We start from the raw sequence: 8,807 nt of genomic DNA, 5'->3' as shown, positions 1-8,807 counted from the left end.
ATTTTAACTTTGCTCCAGTCAATACTAATATGAAACACTGCTGTTTTTTGTTTTTTTGTTTTTTTCAAATCTTTGACAGCACATGAGTAATACTGTGTTCTGCAATGCATCACAGCGTGATGCTGGTATGAATTTGAAAGGCATTTAAACATACTGGTTATATACTGTATCTGTAGCTTACTGTATATAAAAAGTTACTTATTGTTTTGAGGTCTCTGGCACTCGCTCTAACCCTTAGCGATACGCTTTGCAAATCCTGCACCAGTTTTAGCCTTCTGCTTTTCAAATCGACAGTAGCACAACCAAGGGCGCAGGTTTCAGGACACACTACTGCTGCACTACACCCCTTATGAAGTATGTATACTGTAAATATAGTTTTGTTACGATCTAAAAATTTATTTTTAAAAGTCTATTTTTGCAAACATGAGCAATCCTCTCCTAAACCTGAAAACAAGACTCATCTCCATATGGTCACAAACCACTCCATTCACAATAATTTGCAGTCTGGCAATTTGACATTCAGAATGCCTGCTTCAGCATTTCCACCCAAGTTAGGTTTATTTTACAGTAAATATTAACTCTACAACCATAGGGTAGTAAACCATAGGGTAGTATAAGTATACTGGTTAGGGGTTTCTGAATTTAGTATTTGAGTGCTCCCCTTCAAATTCAAAATTGAGTGTGTTAAATATTGAAAATATTATGTGCAAACCACAGTAGACCTGGGTAGATAAATATTTAGACAATTAAACAGCCGGCTGCTGAGGATAGAAGTTAAAAGTCCCAGATCTGGGGAACAGAGGCATGCCAGTTGACTGGAGTCTGGTTTACCATTAGATTGGGCTTGCGTTTAGACAAGTTGCAGTACCTCAGATATGATCACAATATGGTGTTGTGAACATTCTCTCCCAAAAATAGCGCTCCTCCACACCCCAGCAGTGTGGAGGAGCCCAACGTCTCTTGCAGAAAAAACTACCTCTCTACAAAAAAAGTAAAATACTTATGCTCCCCATTGAGGGAGACTGCATGCACATTTACGCACGCTCGAGGCACAGCAATGTAATTTCATTGATTATTTAAATCTGCAGACACGCGGATAGGATCGGTCAGGATCTAATATCAATTAATGTTCTGTGCTCTTCTACACATCCAAAATGTCAGCTGTTATAGACACACACACACACACACACACACACACACACACACACACACACACACACACACACACACACACACACACACACCACACACACACACACACACACACACACACACAGACACAGACAGTCCAGGTTCATACAGTGAAATTATTTGGAGTAAAGCAGCTGTCATTTGGATAAATACTGAGCTCCATCAGAGCTGTCTTTCATAAGTTAAAAGTTTAATTCTGTGTCCCCTGCACACAGGATCTATTTTTGCCCGACCACATAGCATACAACAGAAAAAAAAATATTATTGATTGAATTATGAATTCAATTCAGTCAGTAAAACCCAGAAGGCTTAACATTAACTTAACAGCCCATGTTAGGTGTCCATTGCATTGGCAGAGTAAGACTGGTCGGTAATCCAAATGGTGTATGCTATTCGTGACGCAAGGGTGCCAGAAGTAGGGGGCCCCCCTACTTTATGCACCTGTCCTACAATCGTTTTGAGTCGCAGATCAATGTATCCCCGTTTCAATCATTCCCGTCCACTCTAGGACATTAGTTAAAATAAAGCAGGTAAACATGAAAGGGGAAGAATATTTCAATTTGAGGAAGACATTGTGTAACGAGGGGGACCGACAACAGCCAGGTGCGTCCGATAAGATATTCAACTTGCAAGGAAAAAGGGAGAGAGCGACATACCCATGGCTCCATGACTCAGTTCATGGCCAGAGACCTGTTGTAACTTGACATGAGCATGAAAAAGTCATTCAGGTAGAGAGCGTTTCAGAACCTACACTCTGTTTCACATCAGTACCTTAGTTTTGGAACTTTGTCAGTGGCACGGTGTGGGTAAATGACTTAGGTGTGCAGTTCACTACAATGAGACAAGCCAGTGCTGTGTTTGACAGAAGAAGCCTTTCTATGATTGAAGGATATTTAGGGTTGTAGCAGGTTTATGCGCATTTACAGACCAGCCTCCCTCCTGCCACAAGCAAAATTTGCCATTACACGCAAGACCGTGTGTGTGGTTTTTTGAAGTCTCCACATACCAGTTACCCATTCTGCAATTACAGCTGGTAGAATGTAAGCCTAATTTTAACTACACATTTAACAAGGTTTTGACTGAATTGTGGGTGATATGAAATCACCACTAGCTTTATATAAAATGTTTGAAATGACATAAAAAGCATGACTTGATGCTTTAGCCTCTGATAACATAATTCATCTGTGTCTGCAAGCCGCTGGCGGTGATGTCTTGTAGTTTGCAGACATAATTTATTGCTGCATGCTCAAGTGCAGACTTGGAGAGAAGCTAAAACTATCTCTGTGCCTCTCTCGTGTTCATTTGAGTATTTGGAGCCTTGTTCAGCACTGTGTATCCAATCAAATTCACAATCTTCCAGCCAGCTGCCAGCAATGCACCGCAGATGCAGATGGCATGCCAGCGAGAGGAGTGCCTTCTGCGCGCCACGTGTTCTGGTTTCTGCAGCAACTGGACGTGTGTGTGCTCAGTGGAGAGCCATGCACAGAGCGCTATATAGTCAAAAAATAAAGTAAAGGATAAGGCTATTAATAATTGGTGTTCAATGTGGGTAGCACACATTTTGCCCCTCCCCTTTTGCCTTAATGTTAATCTGGATAATGTGTGTCTACATTTTGTCATTTGTACAAATAGATACATGAAAGCTTCATGATGGTCACACCTACGTTTAGCTCGGTGTTGAGAGAACAACAATATTTACAAGACATCAGGGCTCAAAACAAAATGTTAACATTATCTCACGTTTTTTATAAAATGTTGGCGTGCTGGCCTCCATATTTTCTGGTTCAGCTCAACTGTATTGTTCCTGCATCTCGTCTAATTTTCATCTGGGTTTTTAATTACAGCAACAGTGAAGAGAACTGTTTCACTAATCAAAGGCAAATAATGTGCAACTCCGCAAACACACAAAGGTCTTAAATAACATTAAAAAGGTAACTAATCCTAGGATCCTAGCATCACTGATATAATGGAAAAACAGCATTACAATTTGGACACTCAAAATAAAATAATGGAGGGTAAATTATGAAACATCATAGTATAGGCCTTTTCAGCCAACCTTGCCATAGATGAAAACACTCCTGTAACCATGGCAGCTGTACACTTCCAAGATAGTGACAGCTATATCTCTTCCCCAAAGGCATTTCAGGTGTGTTTTTCACTTGTCCATCTCATGGTCATCTGATGGAACAAATATACTCCTAATGTGATCAGTGCAGGTGTCTGGATAGGCTGCGTATTGGCTCATGTTTCACTTGCACTATACGCCTGTAACCACTAATATTTTAGTCTTCAAGTCCATTTTCTTCTGTTTATATTTCCACTTAACTAGAGTGATTGTGTACTGAGCTCTGAGGAAAGCAGTAGAGCTACACTCAGTACAGCAGCAGACCCTAACGGAGGGCTGTAGCTGCTGCTGCTGTTGCTCTGCCATCTTGCTGCTTTCACTATGCAGTCTATGTAGACATGCTGTAAAAATGATGAATAAAAATTTAAAATGCACTGTAGGATGCTGCAGTACCCCCATTTCAAATGAATGGTGGGGGTTTGTTTTCCTTATGCAGTGCTAATGTCTGCCTTAACACAAACACCTGCTTATAGACAAGAGGGTATTGTATTAAGCTATAATATATAAGATAGACTATAAGCTATTTAGATAAAACTGAATTTAACTAACATATTACATTATACATTATACTGTATTACAGAGGACCCAAGACTGCAAGGTGATTTTAATGAAACTCCACAGAATCAAGTAACAACTTGATATTAAGAATTCTGCATTAAGCCATGGCCTGATATGTCATGATGCTGAGATCTCTGGGGAATTTGATGAAATCATTGAGTGATCCACTACAAAATGAGAGCCAGAAGAAGTTTTATTGCCAAGTAGGTTTTCGAATACATTAAATTTGCTTTGGTGTAATGGTGCAACAGCCAAAATATACAAAATCTGAGAAAAGAAAAAAAAAATTACAGTGAAAGTAGTTCAAAGTGCATATTGTCAAATGGAGATACATAGATGGCAGAACCATCCCAGTTTTTACAATGCGGTGGAAATGCAAATCACTTTTCGGGTTCTTTCACGTTCAAATTATAGGAAGCTTTAGGTTACAGTTATTAAGTTAACTGCAAACCACCTACTGCCACCATAATCCTGCTCAACACGCACTGCTTCAATTATTATGATTATATTTAGTCTGATTACAATTATTATTAGCCCTATTATTAGGACAATTAAATCTTATCATAAGTCGCATTATTATTATACATTTTAATTGGGTACCTCCCTTGTGCTATGTGCAGGCTCAATAACTTTCCAGCTGACGACCATGTAATAAACTTCTTCTTGTGATCAGTATGTTAAAAAATCGGACCAAATTTTCTACAGCTGTTCCTGGGATATTGACAGTTCTGTGTCTGTGCAGAGGATCACCAAATTCAGAATTCAGCACAGAGCACAAACAGGCGATGTCATCACTACCTGGGCACTTTTCAATACACTGCAATACTTGCACTAAGATTAACGATACTTAAGAGTCAAGTACTACTGATTTTCACCTATCTTCCCGCTTTTCTACATTTGGCTCTGATGAGAGTGAATCAAAACTTCCACTGGATGTCAGATCTAACAGTGTGAGAGGTACTTTTTTTCTGACAATGCGTTTTCTTCAGAAAATCACAACAACTACCAAGTTAGCCTGTTAGCTGACCGTAGATTTTAATGTTTTGGTGTTAATTTGACTTATATATAGCAAGGGCAGGACATGTATGGATTTTAATATTTGGTTTTTAGTGTGAACTACCTAAATTATGTTTATTACCAGAGGGGGTAAAAAACATAGTTAACAAGAAGCTCAGCTAACAGGCTAACGTTTGAGTGGTAGAACTGATATCTGGGGGAACTTCTGATTCAATCTCTTCAGAACCAAATGCAGTAAGGAACCGGAAAGGTCTAAATTGAATTAAGCCTTAAATGCATAGGTGTTTTTTCAAACACTCCTACATACCTCAGGTTGTTGGTGACCTGTCACTTGTATAAGGCAGAATTAGCCGTATATTAAAATTTCTTTTACCCTTTTCAGAGTATTATTAACGATAACAAACACACAAAAATATATTTTTTGTCATGTATAAATGATTTACAATCATTTATAGAAAAATATGTTTTTTGAAACTCATTTATAAATTTAAGTCTAGCCTGACTTATTTCATGTTTATACTGTCTTATTTTATCTACAGCCTGCTGTAACTTTCTTACAGACTGACACCTACCAAACCCAAATTACTAAGCACAGTAATCAGTAATAACATTAACTTGCTCATGGTTATTGTGCAAAGCATGTAATGCTCCACTGTTTTGTGTTCAAGCATGGAAAGACAGATATGTTACCACCAGCATTTTTGTTGGTGTCCCCCAGATGAAGTGACTCTTTTTCTGGACAAACCAAAGACTTTTAGAGCTTTTAGAAGCTGTGGCAACCCTTTCCTCTTCTCCAGCTGCAGCCACAGTAGCTGAATGCCAACGTCTTTCCAGGAGAAAGATCTCCAAATTTGGCCTTGGAAATGACTTGCTGGTTTATAACAGCAGTGTAAAGGCAGTTGAGGGAATTATGTGAGATTCCCTCACCAGTCCTAGATTTTCATGGGACCACTAACTGGATGTAACTTGACCATTGTGCCATTCAGAATGCATATTGTATTCAGAGATTTTATGATATGTAATCCAAATGGATATTGTATGATATGTACACAGAGTGGATATTGTACAATGTATTCTGCTTTTAAACGATCTGAGTCATAAATGGCACAAAAACTAATTCCTCATCATCAGCAGCCTCAGGTACATCCAAATTTGCAGAACTGCTGTAGTCAATACCTTTCAGTAGCAAAGAAAATGCTGCTCTACACTAAACCCGACACCCAGCTGCTGCACCATCATGTTACCTCTGACAGTAAGCTAATGTAGACAGACTTCTTCCTCGTTGTTTCTGTATTGATTCACAGTAACAGTTAGACAACAGTACCATCATGAGGTGAAACTGGGAAAAACATCAAGCATTTATCCATTTTTATGCTTTCACCAAAGATGCCCTCAAATGCATCCAGTTTACATCAGGTACACTCCACTTGCTCTACATGCTTTTTTAGAGACAAACATTAGAGAAACAATGCTTGTTATTATTTCTGACATTTTGAGACCAGCACATTGTTAAAGTAGTTTGAGGAATACCAGAGTTTTAGGCTTAAGTGACTGAAATGAAGGAATTAGACAGAGTTTTTTGTAGTCCTGGGTCACTAATGCCCTAAGGTATGCATTTAAGGGGTTAACATTACCGCTTGTATTATAGTGTATTGAAAAGTGTCAGGCCCTCCACTTCTGCCACCACTCCCTCCTAGTTGGCAGCCACTCCTCCTCTCCTTTTCCCTCTCCTTTTTGTGTTCCTGTCTTGTGTGGTCTTGATTACAGGAGTGGAGACAGGTGCGCGTGAGGTCCGGCTGCTCATCGGCATTATCCTGCTCTGCCATAAATACCCGGTTCCAACCTCAACACCCCGCCATACCTCGTAGACTCTGTTATACAGTCAGTCACAGTTCAGCAGTTTTTTGTGGGAAATTGAGATGGAACATTAAGACCCAGCATTGACGTTCATGGCTTAAATAACATAACTGTTAAAAACACATACCCACAACCTCTTATCAGCTCAGCTTTTGCCGCCCTTCAATATCTTTTCTAAAGTGGACCTGCGCAATGCATACCAATTGGTCTGCATCCATGAAGGAGATGAATGGAAACAACCTTTTAACTCTCCCGTAGTCCATTTTGAATATCTTGTAATGCCATTTAGTTTAACCAATGCTCCCGCTGTGTTGCAGGCTCTTGTCAACGACAGCCTTCATGACATGATCAGCTGTTTTGTCTTTGTCTACCTGGGCGATATTCTTTTTTATTGCCAAACCATGAGCAGCACGTACACTGGGTACTCCAGTGCCTCTTGGAAAACAAACTACATGTGAAAGCTGAAACGTGTGAATTCCAGGTCTCCACAGTGTCATTCCTCGGTTACATCATTGCACAGGGGCAGGTGCAGATGGACCCCGCCAAGTTTACTGCATGACTGAGTGGCCAGAACTCACCAAACTTAAGCAGTTGCAACAGTTCTTGGGTTTTGCAAACTTCTATTGGAGGTTCATCAAGAATTACAGCCTTTTGTTGCTTTCCTCATTGCTCTCACCTCAACCTCCTCTCCCTTCCGGTGGACACCTGAGGCTGAAACAGCTTTAATTGAACTGCTTCGCCTCAGCTCCTGTACTCATCCAGCCTGATTCTGCCCATCGGTTTTTTGCGGAGGAGGATGCCTCGGCCAATGGGGTGGATGCTGTACTTTCTCAATGTTCCCTTGCTGATATAAACTCTACCCTTGAGCCTTTTTCTCATGCAGGCTCTCTCCAGCAGAGAGAAACTATGATATTGGGAACTGGGAGCTCTCCGCCATCAAACTGGCTCTGGAAGAGTGGCGCCACTGGTTGGAACGTGTGGACCAACTAAAAGAACCTTTCATACATCCAGGTGGGCTCTGTTTTTTGGCACGTTTAATTTCACTCTGACCTATTGCCCTGGTTCTTTTAACACCAAGCCCAACACCCTATCATGGCAGTACACTGCTGAGGAGGCAGAAGCAGATTCCGAGCCCATCCTGCCACATCCTGGTTTGTCGCCACCATCATCTGGGAGATCAAGTTCCTGGTGAGACGAGCTCAGAACCAACAACCTGATGAAGGTAATGGTCACCCTAACTGCCTATGTGCCCCTGTTTGCCCTCAGGTTCTCCAGTGGTCTCACTCCTCTTGCCTCACCTGCCATCATGGTGTAAACCGGATCCTTGACCCTTAGTCACCCATCATCCCACATTGCCTTGGATTTCCTCGCCGGTCTCCCTCCATCTAACAGTAAAAAAGGTATACTCACCATCATTGACCATTTTTCCAAAGTTGCTCCTTTTATTCCCCTGCCCAAACTTCCCTCAGCTAGGGAGACTACAGACCTCCTTGTGGACTATGTTGTTCATTTCCATGGATACCCTCAGACATAGTTTCCAATCAGGGCCCACAGTTCACCTCCAAAGTCTGGAAGGCATATTGCTCCGCCCTGGTAGCCACAGCTAGCCTCTCCTCTGGATACCATCCTCAGATCAATGGCTAAACAGAGCGGGCAAATCCGGGGATGGAGGCTCTGCTCTGCTGTGTCTTTTCTGTTAACCTGTCCACCTGGAACACTCAGTCGCCTTGGGTGGAATATGCTCACAACTAGGGAGTTGTGAGCATACTGGGGGCCCAATGCCTCCTCAGGTGTGTTCCCTTTCCTCTGCTCCCTTGTTTATCAACCTCCCTCATTCTCAGAACAAGAGCAAGACCTAGCCGTACCTTCAGTCCAGTTTACTGTCAGATTGAAAATGACAACCATGGCCTCTGGAGTCAAGAATTTATGTTTTTGTTTATTTTCTGGTTAACTACCTGGCCCTCTTAGGTGGAAGAACCTTTGGGAACTCGGTGCGGAAATAATATAAAATTGCATAAAACTGGCACCGATGCCTTTTGGAAGTTTGAAGACCTGCTGA

At 41.2% G+C, this 8,807-nt stretch overlaps 1 long non-coding RNA gene across 1 annotated transcript; it reads left to right on the top strand.

Moving 5' to 3' along the window:
* The first annotated feature begins 7,161 nt into the window (after positions 1-7,161).
* LOC120800764 lies at positions 7,162-8,235 on the top strand. Its single transcript, XR_005709014.1, has 3 exons — positions 7,162-7,759; positions 7,848-7,936; positions 8,015-8,235. It is a non-coding gene; the product is annotated as an uncharacterized LOC120800764 (long non-coding RNA).
* Positions 8,236-8,807: the final 572 nt, after the last annotated feature.

Source organism: Xiphias gladius, chromosome 15 (genome assembly GCF_016859285.1).
Source record: "Xiphias gladius isolate SHS-SW01 ecotype Sanya breed wild chromosome 15, ASM1685928v1, whole genome shotgun sequence".
Classification (NCBI taxonomy): Eukaryota; Metazoa; Chordata; class Actinopteri; order Istiophoriformes; family Xiphiidae; genus Xiphias; species Xiphias gladius.
Note: the sequence above shows the minus strand (reverse complement) of the source record. Positions and strands in the feature narration are given on the sequence as shown.